This window comes from Lagopus muta, chromosome 8 (genome assembly GCF_023343835.1).
Source record: "Lagopus muta isolate bLagMut1 chromosome 8, bLagMut1 primary, whole genome shotgun sequence".
Lineage (NCBI taxonomy): Eukaryota > Metazoa > Chordata > Aves > Galliformes > Phasianidae > Lagopus > Lagopus muta.
In genome coordinates, this window is record NC_064440.1 from 20563007 (window position 1) to 20574468 (window position 11462).

The 11462-nt window shown below is 41.0% G+C and overlaps 1 long non-coding RNA gene across 2 annotated transcripts in view; it reads right to left on the minus strand.

Annotated features, from left to right (window-relative positions):
• Positions 1 to 435, minus strand: part of LOC125696786 (uncharacterized) — a 55147-nt gene extending 54712 nt beyond the window's left edge. For both annotated transcript variants that reach the window (XR_007378531.1, XR_007378532.1), the window contains exon 1: positions 381 to 435. This is a non-coding gene — a long non-coding RNA (uncharacterized LOC125696786). The remainder of the gene's footprint in view (positions 1 to 380) is intronic.
• Between the last annotated feature and the right edge of the window lie 11027 nt (positions 436 to 11462).

Consider the following 11462-nt stretch of genomic DNA (forward strand, 5'->3'; position numbering starts at 1 on the left):
CTGGCTGACGCAGAGACAGCCCTAGTGTACACTTCACAGGTCTCTTTCTTGAGCTTTACTTTACTGAGCTAGTCAATCAAGTCTCACCCTACCTTCTTTAGCATACAAGAAAAGAGAGTACTGAGCACCTCACAAATAGCAAACCAGAAACACTGTCAGTCAACCAGTTAGTGCTAGAAAGCAAAATGAGACATCTGCCAAGGGAAAAAGCATAGGTTCTCACTCTTCTTCCAGAAACCCCATAAGAGATACAGCCCTTCAGTTCCCACAGGACAAGAGCCCTTACCCTAGGCCCATACTAAAGCACCCCTTATTATCAGCACCAGAGCAAAACTACAAACAAAAGATAAAAATGGAAACCTCATAAAAGAAGTGACTACCTGAGAACTAGCAAAACAGCACAGAGTCCCTCACATACAGAGCAAAACCACCCCTGAGCCAACCTGGCCACTAGCCATTATGTAGCTCCTGATCTGGGTAATCCACCCCACCTGCTCCCACTACCCTGCCATCAGCACAGCTGCTCTCCTGGTTCCTGGACAGCAGGTTCCTCTCTGCAGCTGGGCTCTGCTAAGCACCAGGCTCATGCAGTGCCCAGTTCTGACAGGTCTGCACATGCTGGCACTTGCTGACCAAGGAGCAAGTCATCCACTGTAAGAAAGCTTGCATGAGGGTGCATGGGTGCAAGTATGCTTCTAAAGTATTGATGGATGGAGCTAAATACTTGTTCTATCACACTATGGAAGATCTGTGCTAACACGAGAGCACAGCTGGCCCAAAGATTAAAGAAGCATTTATGTGAGAAGGAATAGTTACAAAATATAGCCCGTACTGTGCAGCATGCTCTTTGAATAGGTCTTTGTCTTTCTACTGAAGTGTTATTGCTTCAGAAATGCTATTATTGCTGATAATCATTTGAATCATGGACTAGAACAGTTCACTGCAGACCCAGTGAGTACACCGAGTACACTGCCAAAAAGCCTCTTGAATGCTAATAGGAGCTAGAATACTACAACAAATGCAAGTCTCATTTGTCGGTGGGTATCTGAGCTGTCCTCTCAGACAGTCATCTGGAAATGGTATCTCAGTACATAAGCATCAAGCATAGATGCAGCAAAACACTTTTCTTGACAGTCAGCCCTGGTGATTTATAATGTACAGTTTGGGGCAAAGGAAAAGACACTGATTATATTCCTTAGTCCTTATCAAAACATACCTGGGTCTCTTTGACTGCCCATTGCTGATGCATAGAAGAGGTGCTCAGCATCACTCTGTGGCACTGAGGTGTAGGTAGGCAGCGGCTGGATATGTGTATATATATTTTTGTGTGTGCATATAGGTATATATATATCTGACTGTGCAGAGAAGATGTGGCAGGGCACATGCTGGCAGGCAGTGCTGCTGGTCCCACTGGCAGCTCTGCTTCCCTCACTGCCCCGATGTCCCCTCAGAGCAGTGCTCAGGTGACTGCCCTCTGCCGAGCGCCTTCTGCAGGACCTGGGGAGACCTACCACATGGAGATCCATCAGTCTGCAACTGTTATTGGCTGTGGCTGTGCTGCAGCCCCTGCTATGACAGCATGGTGCCTATCTGGAAAGGAAGTAATGTTCTTGTTGGAAGATGAAATTTAATGCATCCATGAGAACTGAAGAAATGAGTTCTGTAAATAAGCACATTAGAGTGAAGCCAAACAAAAATGAAAACCCTTTAACAGCTCAAATTATTTTTAATAAATAGAGCATCAACTTTCGCATCTTCAAATATCAATTCTATAAGATCAAGGAAACAAATGTAAGTAGATAATAAACTGTGTGCTGCTTCAGCATGTGTGTTTTATAGAGAATGTATTCTACCATAGCATAACCTTTATTCTGACCTTAAATAAATATTATTACAAGAGAGCTCTTGGATTCTAAACATAACAAAAATAACTACTTCTGGAAAAGACAACCATAAAAAATTATTTATATATGCATTAATTGTGTCTACTGACCAGCAAAAAATGCACATCTGCATGTATATATTTCCTTAGAATAAGTGGAAAAATACTTTAACAGACTGTCCAGTAGAACTAACAGAAGCCACATCAATTAAAAATACTTGAAAATTCTACATCCTGATAATATATTAGACTATTAAAAATGCCCATAAGAGTGTCCATTAGCATGTTGATTTAAGGAATCCCCAGCAGAATGGCCAGAGTCAAACTGTATCGTTGTCATAGTGTATGTACTTCTTTGTACTTGACTGAAAATTTATTAGGATGTTTATTAGGGGGGATGACAGCCCAGCTTTAATGTCTGTAAGTATTTATCTCTCTCTTTTTACTGTTACCATTTGTGCAGTGAATGAGATGATTTTGTTTGTTTTTGTTTCGTTTTGTTTTCCCTAAGAATTTCTACTTAATAAAGTATCCATCATAAAGGGAATAGTGCATGTGGATCAGCCCAGTTGATCATAGCAGGGTGTCAGGACACTGCAGTACACATCCTTTTAGCCCTTCACCAGCTCCTTCCAGTATACCTCTCACAGATTTGCTCTGTGTATCTTCCAGGCAGCAGCACCAAAAGAAGGGCTTGAGTGCTCTTACCTCTATTTGGTACCCTTTTGCCCCACCCTTGCTACAATTCTCCCTACAGCTCACCAAGAACTTGAGAAAATTGTACCTAAATGAGATTACCTTGATAATAGAGAGTTCCTTTGGAGACCGCCTTTGAGAACAATGTGCAATACTGCAAATCTCCAAGCTGAGCATGTGTGATAATGAATTCAAGAGCAGAGAATGTGTCACTGCGAATTCAGTTGTTCTCAAAGCTTAATATGTGCATGTTGCAATTTGATGATGCTTTATGCAATTGCAGGGTTGTTACTGTCAGAAACAGTCTGTTTACTTTGCATATTTTCACATTTTTGTGAGCTGCCTGGATTCTATCTTCTGGAATTGGAATGGAGATTTGCCAATTTATTTTATTTTTCAAGATGAGTAGCCTTGCAAAGGACTGGAAAAGGTCCCGGCATTTGGAATTTGGGAAAATTCTGGGGCATAATGATATTCATGAGGATTCGGATTCCACATTCATCTGACCTTGGCAACCAGGACAAAGCCAGAGGATCTCAAAGACCACCTCCAGGGGTGAGAAAAGCCCCAGCAGCAGAGTAGGGTGGAAACAATCTGCTTTTTATTTGTCTGTCTGACACCCTGAGACTGGATAGGGAAACCAATACTCAATACACAAACCAATATGGCTTGGGTGGTCATCAGTGGAACAGGCCATGTCAAGGAGCAGCCCAAACGTTAGTGGTCATTGCCAGAAATGCCACAGACAACCATCTCTGATCTCTTACACGGAGTTGCTCCTGGTACTGGCTCTCTCATAGGTTCCACTTCTGACTTCAGGCATTTATTTCCAGTTTAGAGAACCTGATCCCACAAAGATCCTTTCTATAAAAAGACAGATAAAAAATGATGACAGTAAAAGCTGTGTTTTAGAAACCATTTATTTTTCTAGTAACATTTATCTTACTAAAGAAATATTTAGATTTACATATAGGCTTGAAACCTATTAACCAATTTTGTTCTTATTAAATTAACCAATAGTGTTCTTATGAACTGCTTCAAAATTCAAACTCCCTTTAAGTGATCTCCTACATTGTTACTTGAACCTTGGTACCATTTTCCACATCCATTACACATGTAACAAACATGGACAGGGAGGTATCCCTGCCTATAACAGGGGAGTTGGAACTAGATGATCTTAGTGGTCCCTTCCAACCCAAACCATTCTATGATTCCACGTATGCACCATTCATTGCAGATCTGTAAATCCCATTTGTGTCCCAGGACTAACACAAGCACTCACTGGAAGGCAGCCAGTGCACAGCATCAAGGCTGCCTCAATTAAAAGCCATTTTCCTGACGCTGTTAGAACTTCAATAGGAAGCTTTGTGAAGTGGAAATCTCCCACGGGACATCTGCGTTATCAGGCTATTGACACGGTGTGCATCACACACACTATCTGCAGATGAGACAAAACATTAATGCTGGTACGAAGCAGGGCAGGTGGAGTGCTGCCACTAGGAAGGGCCACACAGTGCTGCCCAGAGCGTGCACAATTTGCACAGTGTCTGCTAAAAAATGCAAACATCTTGTTATGTGTGCCCCCAAAAAAGGAGCACAGTACATCTGACAGGAGCCCCTTCCGCTGCGTCCCAGGCTCCTCCATGAGCAGTGTGCTGTTTTCTTACAGTCATTTAACCATTTGATAAAGGCCTCCTCTGCGTTATGAAATCATAAACCTCAGCTGAACTTTGTAAGAAGGCAGGGTGGTGGGTTGCATGTCATGAGACAGTTGCAAAGTGAAGAGCTTAATGGACAAAGTGTTTAAAGGAGGCAAAGCTAGGTAGGTATAGACGTAAAACAAAACTAGGTATTCATAAGGTTATTTGTGGAGTTCACTTTAAAAGCAAGGCACTTTTGGAAATAATTAGAACAAAAGTTACAGAAATATTTTAAATTTGAAAACCATCTAGAAAAATATAGCAGAATTTTAAATACGCATCTGTAAATTGTCTAGAGGTTTTGAGATAACAAAAAACATTTTCCCGCATTTTCCAGTGACATTAATTAAACAAGCTCAACTGTTAGTGCCACAGAACATTTCTAAACTCCAGAAAACACGAGTTATGTTTAAAAGCAATAAATTGATGCTGCATTTGTCCCTAACTAAAGCTTTTGTGTTTATACTGCCTTTAACAAGGCTTGGTCTTGTCGTAGCAGCAAGGCTAAAATCACATTTTCCATTTATTTTTTTCAGTTCTATGAATTGTGTACTTCTGAGAGCAAAATTAGAGGAGCTTCTAAGAAATCCCCGCTTTTAGCAGCAGCTGAAGCTACTACTCACCACTTCTCAGGAGGTGCTCAGCAGCACGCAGGTTTGGGCCCTCAGGTCTTGGAGCGGTGAAGAACGATGAAAGCAAGACATTCCTGAAATGCTGGGTTCTGCTCTCCTTCCTATGAGCCTGTTTTTAATCTAAATTTCTTACGTTTACATGAATTATCTCATGTTGTTTGTTTCCAGGCTGTTTTTTTAGATGCTTGGATAAGTATAACAGGACTGAGAAATTTCATAGACTCCAAGTTAATACTTTCTATTTCAAGGTGTTAAACTAAGTGTACTCTTCTTTCCAAAAGATCACCTAATGAAAGTAAAATCAGTCAAGAAAGTCAATTCTGGACTTACTCTCATATCTTTTTGACTCAAAATACATTTTAAATTAATATTAAAAAAAAAAAAGAAAAAGAAAAAAGGGGGAAAAAAAATTGGTCCCTAGAAAGCTTAAGAATTGTTCACCACTGTTTGCCTAATTTATTTTTTTAATGCTGTTAGCATCTAAATAAACCTTATCAAACATTTCTTACTCCGCTGACAATTTTCTGACCTCTTGGTTGAAGATCTGAGCCCTAACTTGGTTCATGGATGAGTAATCACAGCAGGTCCACAGCAGAACCTACCCTAGAACTACAAATATATCATCGGCAGCCTTGTAAATCAAAGCCTCAAAGAGCATCATTTAGCCTGGAGCTAAAATTGCTTGTTTATCAGATGGTGCCTAGCTTAGCATGGAGCGGTTCCTTGTAAATCTCAGGGACCTTTTACAGCATATACTTAAGCAAGCACATTGGCTCCTGGGAGACTTTCTGAGAGCTTTAATGACTGCAGACTGCTAAAAGATCCAGGCCTCGGTTCAGTTAAGTGGTTACTTGTATAGCTTGGCTCCATTTTGTAAACTCCCAAAGATAAGGTGTCTGTGTTATCTGGGGAAAGAGCAAGCATTAGTTTCTTAGGAAATCTTTATATCCTAAGTGTTAATGTTCTTGTGGCTTTTGGTATTTTGACCTTTGTCTGCTCACTTTTGATTTACTGTGGGAGCAGAATCTTTTTCCCCTAAGCCTTTCCTATGTTTTATAGCTACTTTGAAAAGCACAGTGAAATACTTGCAGCATGGCTTTTAAAGTAGGCGTAAGGCTGCACTGTTCATAAATACGCCATACGGCTCCAGACTCCCTCACAGTAACAAAGCAAGACCACCCATTTTATCTCATATTCTCATGGGTAATTTTGTTTCATAGCAGAGTGCTGGTGGCAGCAACAGGACGAAATGCTGCTCGAAGCGTCCCAGTCTACATCCCATGCTCCTGGCTGCCACGGGTGCTTTGCCCCTATGGGATGGGATTCTGGCCATGTGCTGGTGGCAGTGCTTGGAAGTTACCCCACAAAGTTCCCATTGGTTTGAGAGGATCAGCACTCAGTGCAGTCATGAATAACACATTGGCTGGGTCTACCATGAGGACACCGGTGGCCAGTCAGCCACTTGCTGATAGATGCTTGCATACACTTGATGTAATTCGCTAATTGTAGAGCTTGTTAGCTGGGTCTCGCTTTTTGATTTGAATTAATTAGAGTTCACCTCGATACAGCCACCTGCTGTGCTGTCACACGCAGAGTACATCGATACAACAAAAACAAGGAATTTTTTTAACAGGCTTATTCAAGCAAAATCTGCTCTCACTCAGATGTGTGAAATGGCATCGCTGCAGTATCATAGACTAAAAGGAGTAACATCATTTATTTCAGCTGGCATGGTAATGATGTAAAGGAGGAAAAAAATGGTCCATTGCATTTATAGGCAGGAAACCCACCGTATTTTAAAATCTAATTTGACTTCACCAATTATTTAACGTCTTTAAGTCTTTCTTACCTTCTGTATTTTTTTCTTACTCCAAGTCAAAAGCAAGAAGGTCTGATTTTTGTTATTGGTGGCAGTAACAACATTTATTAAACCGAGAATTTTCAGTCATCTGTTGAGTGCAAACCTCCAACACCAATTTAAAGACTTGCCAGTGTCTGTTACTGTAAGCACACACTGCTTATTGTAGAACTGAAAAAATACTTTCTATTCTGTAGGCATTTAATTTTGGCAATGTCAGACTTATTGCGATGTGATTGCATTTGTTTGTTTTCTTCAACAACATTGAACACTAACTGCTATTTTCTTACACAGGGTACCAGTAAGTAGACTTTAGTATGAGAGATGTCAGTGAAGTGCACCTGGAGTCAACTTTTTAGCACAGGATCAGCACTGGATGATGCATTCATCTCAGTTCATATCCATTTCATTTTTTGAAAATAACCCTCATTGAACCAGCAGAGGAGCTAACAGTACCTATATATCCACTGCAGTCCTTCTGCAGCTTTATACACAATGTATGCACTACAGCAAATTTAATTAATCTTTGTACAAATTTAATTTTTTGCAAATGCAAACTTCACTCAACAACAAAATTTGGTATGGTCCAGCACTTCATAAATCCAGAGCACAGTACCAGTTCAGCCCCAAACTCCACACTGCCCCTATAACAAAACATCTATCTCACACTTGGCAAATGGAGAAGTAGAAACAGAGCACCAAATGTGGCTGCCCAGGACCACCACAACGCCTGTGGCTATACCTCTGCTGAACACCCGGCTGCTGGCAAAGACTATTTCTAACAGGCTTCTGGTAGTTAGCTGGTAGCTATGCAACTGCAAAACATTCTCTCATTCAACCATACTTCGTTTGTCTGAGGAGCTTGTTGTCACCTTCTTCACTGGGCAAGACCTTCAACCCAAGTTTTCCAGAGAATAATGTTTCTAACAGCCTTTAATAAAGTGCTTCACAGATGTGATACATCTCACATGTAACAGGCATAGCACTGACCCTACCAGTGCATGCCAGTGATTTAGAAGAGATACATTTAACTTCAGCACCAAAACCTAGCAGAGAATAGAGTAGCAGCTGAGGCTGGCTGGTTTGCTTCTAAGGGCAGTGAGGGAATATCTGCACTACTTCCACATGCCTGGAAGCCTCAAGACTTCGATTTAGACTATGAGGTCTTTCAGGGACAGATATGTGGTGCCCACTTTTGTTTATAGAGCACATCATAATGATGGCTGTTAGAATAATATCGCTGGAAAACATTCTGCTGATCTTTTTCACCCTTTTGGATTAGCCTTTGGGTTGAACAAAACTTCTGTAAGCCTTGAATCCCGCAAAACCCTTTGCTTTGACAAATCAGTTCTCCCTCTGCTCTAGCACCCAGCACCACAGCCAGGTGGGACAAGGGAACAGCAGTTTGAGGGCTTAGCCTGCTGGCTGCCCTGGGGATATCCCACAGCCCCAGCTGCCCCCTCACCTCCTTCACAAGGAAATACGGTTTGATTCCCACTAATACTTCAGTAAGACCACCGTTCATGTTGTACAGGGAAATGAAAAGCCAGACATACTTTGCTCTTCGTCTTGAGTCTTTTGAATAAGAAAGAACTTGCTGCAGAGGGAAAACAACCAGCAAGTAATGGCCACAAGTCACCCCACAGGATGTGGCAAGGCTCTCAGCACTCCTGTATGTATGGAGGATGGAAGAGGTTAGATCCTCCCTGAACCAGGGTGGCATCTCTGCACATACAGAGAAGGTGACCATAATCTGATTAATGCATGTACTCCTCTGAATTTCTCCTTAAGAGTGAAAGGGGCTTGTCCTAGGATACAGGCAGCTCAACAGGGAATTTGGCATTTCCCTTCTGCACGCCGACACAGGTAAATTTTAAAATAGCACTTTTATTTTTCCTCCATGTGTCCAGCCAGGTCAGCCTCATTAGTGTCACCAAGGCACCGACAGTAAGGTAGGTGGCTTGCATTTGTTGTTGGTTATTTATTTACGTACTCTCACATTGATCCGTAAATACATCCGGGAGCACTCGTACCATCTGCTGCACATTTGTCAGCCACCGAATGGAGGCTGGACATCTGGGGATGTCATTGGCTTGTGTTGATTTTCCCCCATTAGTGCCACTGTTTCCTTTTTCAGTGTGATGTGAGCAAAGAGCCTGGCTGACCACAGTGAGGGGGAAGGTGGATGGATCTGATGTTACCTCCAAATCCTCAGGGTCTGACTTTTCTCAAAGCTTCTTTTCACTTTGTAGAGCTCAGAGCATGAAGACGGTGCAAAATGTAAAAATGGTCAGCCTAATGCTACTTCGTGATATGAATGGCTATGGGATTACAGGCAATACATTAAGTTGTAATACTACAAATAAAGTATTCGGTGCCACAGAATCCCAGATTTGGGGAAAAATGATGTGATTTAACTTCCTCCACTAAATTCTGATTAAACAGTTATTGTACGTGGAGTGGGTGTACATTCAATTCTTCAGAAAATTCTCTTTGTCATTTAATCAGTACCCACTGACTGCACACTGGCAAATACAAGAGTTCTCACAAGTATGATTACTCCAGAATCACCAACACCATATTACCAAGTACTCGTGGGCTGATTCTGACTTTTGGGGTGAGTAAAAGACAATGATGTATTGACTTGGACGTGAGATTCTAGCCAAATTAGAAGTATATATTTGCTCCAAAAGAGAAATGACTTAGTCTGACAACCGAAATTCAGAGGGACATAACTGATTCCAGCCCAATCATAAAAATTCAACTCTGTTGAAGCTGAAATGTTACTTGGGTATAAATGGTTGCATATAGCACACATGCACACAAGTTTTACACATTTTCCCCATGGTTTTCCAGATGGAACCTTGCTTAGAGATTTTGTGATTAAGTATTTTAAAATGTTTTGTTTCCTACCATTCATAGCTCACAAGATACATATGAAAAGGACATTTCTTTATCATGCTACTCGCCATGCAGTTTTCCAAGTACTAACTGAAAAAATAAGTAGAATCAGGCAGTGGAGAGCAAGCGTGATTTAAAACACTGACCACAGCCAACTCAGAGGATGAATGAACCATCACATCTTTTTATTTCTGTATTTCATTTGTTAAGAAATAACAAGGTGTGCTTATTGTACTTTGCCTTAAAATGTATCTTCAGCAACACTGCACTAAGTATCCATTGTAGTGCATGTTGCTTGTGGTCTCTCCAGACAGCTAGCTGAGTGGTTTGCCCAACATAACTGTACCAAAACATGTCATTCAAGTTTTGTTTGTCCTTCTTCTAGCTCTACAGTACTATACAAAAAGGCTTTCAGAATTACTTTGTTACCTGCAAGCTTGCCAGCAGATTATTTCTCTTGCACCAGTTTTTATCATGTGCAGCATGGTAGAACAGGGAATTTTCCAGGCAGCCCCATGAGCATCACCAGGATGTTCCTGCAGGAGGAAAGGAAACTGGCTGCCCACCATTAAAATGGGCGGAGCGTGGAACAACTGTATGCTGACCTGGCACTGTGAGCACTGCCTCCTTCCATTCTATTTCAGAATCATCCCCTTTCTTTCATCTCGAGTAAGTTGTCAATACTACAAAGCATACAACCGCAACCATCTTCTAAGAAATCTAAGAATCTCTTTTATTTCGATGTGTTTATAAAATGAATGCAGATGCTCTCCTACCTTCACATTTCATGTTTCTTTTTCCTTCATGGAATCACTCTCATTGTTCTACTCTCAATATTGCTGCCTAAAGGATGCAGGTAGAGATGAGATGCACAGCTCATCCTAGTGTTGTAAATAAAATGAAAATAAATATTGCTTATCACTTACTCCCAGCATACCTTCCTGCTCTCTGTTCCTCCTCAGTGTAATACAGCACTGCAGCTATTTCTGCCAATATGGGAGTCACAGCAGAATTCCCATTCTACAATGGCTGTGAATATCAAATTCTGTACGTGCACAATAGCTATGAGAAGGATGTGTGTACAATCAGCCATGAGGTCTCTTTTGTAATGAGTTAGTACCAAGAGCAATTAATTGCCAGCACTTCTCTGGTTGGATTATATTCAGTGCTACGTAGGGTGAGGAAATCACAGGATGGCTCATTTAGTGTTTTCATAGGAGTCAGAGTTAGGGAAAAGGGTCACAGTACAAAACCAAAATGCTCAATACTACAGACAACTTAAAATCTATGCTTGACTGAATGCACTGATATTTTAATTTGGTTCTTAAGAAACTTAATTTTCCATTTGAATTGCAAAAATAAAAATACTATACTTAGTTTTGTTGATAACAGTTTCAAAAATGACAGCAAATAGGATTTTTTTTTAACTTTTCCTTTTTTTGTTCGCTCGAGGCAGAATAAGCAGTCCATTCTTTTGCTTGACCTCTGTTTATCTGGAGAATATATAAACATATTGAAACTTTGTTGTGCTCTACAGTGAGGGAATGAAGTGCATCGATTGCTTGCGATTATTAGCTAGAGTGGGATAAGCCTTCTCCTTATTATGCAGATTAGTGAAGCTCTCAGTTCCAACATATTGTACAGATGCAGGAGAGCAGCTGCTCTTACAGATGGCAAGTACACAGCTCCATTAGTATGTATCTATTGTCTGCTTTTGGCTTGCTCAGAGGATGGAGAGGATGGGTAAAGAGGAATTGTTACACAGTGAAATGTAAAGGAGAACACACACTCTT